Below are 2369 nucleotides of genomic sequence, written 5' to 3'. Positions count from 1 at the left end.
TTCCATTCTAAAAGCATTTGATTAATTGATTTTAAATAATACTAATTTTACCTTATCAGGAATACCTTCTAATTGGTGCCTTTATGGTGTAGAAGTATTCAAACACCATGTTATACTCTGTTCTGACATAATTAATAGGCTTTTAATGACAAAGGCATCTGCTGGCTCGTAGTTTGTATGTCATGACTCATGTATAACAATGAAGTGTGAATGCCTAGTTGAGGTTGTTACAGTTCCATGATCGATCATGTTATGTGCTATACTTCCGATGCATATGTATATTGATTATTGAAAGAATTAACATCAATTCATTTTCTGTCACTTTTACATGGGCAAGCATAGTAATAGCAACTGTTGCTATTAGAACCTTGTTGGCTCCAATCACGATTAATCAGCACATGGTTGCCTCAAAGTTAACTGTGAGCTCTACTCATTTGTCTAACATATTTATTAGTTCATACATTTGAAGTTGAAAGCCAATATATGTAAAACATAAGTCAACATCTCTCCCCATCTCTCTCTGGGTGTGTGTCTTGACTCCTGAGTCCTGAGTATAATAGTATATTGAGCTATCTTGTTCAGAGGTAGCATTGATCTGTTGACATTTTGCATACAGATTTTGGGGCCAGAATTGGAGCGGATTCAGCAAAAGATGCAAGATAAGGTATGCCCATCATCAAACTTCTTCTGTCATTTGTCATGTTACATGTTACATAGATGAAAAGTTCATGTTTATGCTGGTGCACTATGTATAAAGAGCCACCTTTGTCTAAATTATAATATATTGTTTCAAAATGGAAGTTAAAGCTATTGAATAACATGCTACCATATAACTTTTGGTCATGAATAATTAATTATTGATGCAAATAGAAGGCTGTGGGACTTCCTACATGTGCAGTGCTCTTAATGTTTGTTTATTGAATTCGACATGCTTATCCTTTTAAGAAGATGAAACTCTTTGGCCCTTGATTATTTTTATTATTAAAAATTATTAGTATCCTTTTCAGAGCATGAGTCCAACGGCTGTAGCTGAAGTTGAGGCACAAAAGAAGAGATTATATATGGAGTAAGCACTTTCCGTTGTTCCTTAGTGTGAGCTTCTGCTTTACATGATCGATGTTAAGCCTTTGTTTTTGCATGATAATAATGTTATAATTGGAACTGAATATTTGTACAGGTATTCTGCTGCTATGTATACTCAATTGACCATGCTTTTCATCCAAGCCCCTGTCTTTGTCAGCTTTTTCCTTGCTGTAAGTCAAATATATTATATCCCAAATGGCAGCTTCAATCTTTCAATAATATATAATACTACATTTTTGGAATGTGTTGTAAGTTTTGACTAGTTATCATTTATAACTGTATATGTATTTTTATTATTGGTTATACATACATACTTCTCCTTTAAAGTTGCCCAAGATGTCGTGATTCCATTTCATTTTAGAGTAGGAGATAGTGATACATAAGACAATTAAGTAAAGTGAATTATTTCACAAAGGGATCAGCTAATTTGCTTAGTGAGGCGGGTGAACTTTGTTCTTTGTATACACCACTTCATGTACTTCTTCTATAACACTCTTTTACCTTTCTTCATACTACATTATCCTTGATTTTTGCATTGCTTCATTTTGAATATGTTCTTGGTGTTTATATTATACATACAAAGGAAGCATTCTAATTGTTGTCAACCCATTCACAAAGCTTCCTCATCTTTATAATGTCTACATGATGAAGCAATATAAAGGAGCTCCATTTGGTGAGCTAAGCCCCCATGTATTTACTGTGGCAGACGCATCTTACAGGTGTACTTTTTTTTTGTCAATTCATCAATAGTTGATGATTATATCACATTTTAGCCTCTTTCTGATCAAATACAACTCTATATTCAGGGCAGTGATGAGTGATGCAAAAAGCCAGTCCATATTGGTCAGTGGAGAAAACCATCAACCTTTTCGATGGATTTATTGCAAAAGATGTAAGTAGACAATTAAATTCTTACTTCAATTTCTTAATCTATTACAACATTATACTTCTAACTGTTTCTTATAAGGACATTATACTTTGAAAATTCTATCCAATTATAGTATTATACTTATATATTTTTTCTTATTTGGACAATACTTTAATAGGAAAAAATGAAAGATGATGAAATAAAAGAAATTAAAGATTACATTGGTCAAGTCGACTAATGCACAAGAATAACACATTAACACTAGTTAATTATTCATATTTATCTTAATGTTTGACACCTATAATTTTTGTTGCTCCAGGTACCAAATCCACCATCCAATCAAAATTAAAACACGGAACTGCACGATTCTAAGAAGAAAAAGAAAACTTATACAACGTTAGAGGGCATGTCAACAATG

Source organism: Lactuca virosa, chromosome 6, assembly GCF_052849685.1.
Source record: "Lactuca virosa cultivar CGN04683 chromosome 6, Lactuca_virosa_CGN04683_v6, whole genome shotgun sequence".
NCBI lineage: Eukaryota > Viridiplantae > Streptophyta > Magnoliopsida > Asterales > Asteraceae > Lactuca > Lactuca virosa.
The sequence above is the reverse complement of the archived record's forward strand: the minus strand, read 5'-3'. Positions refer to the sequence as shown.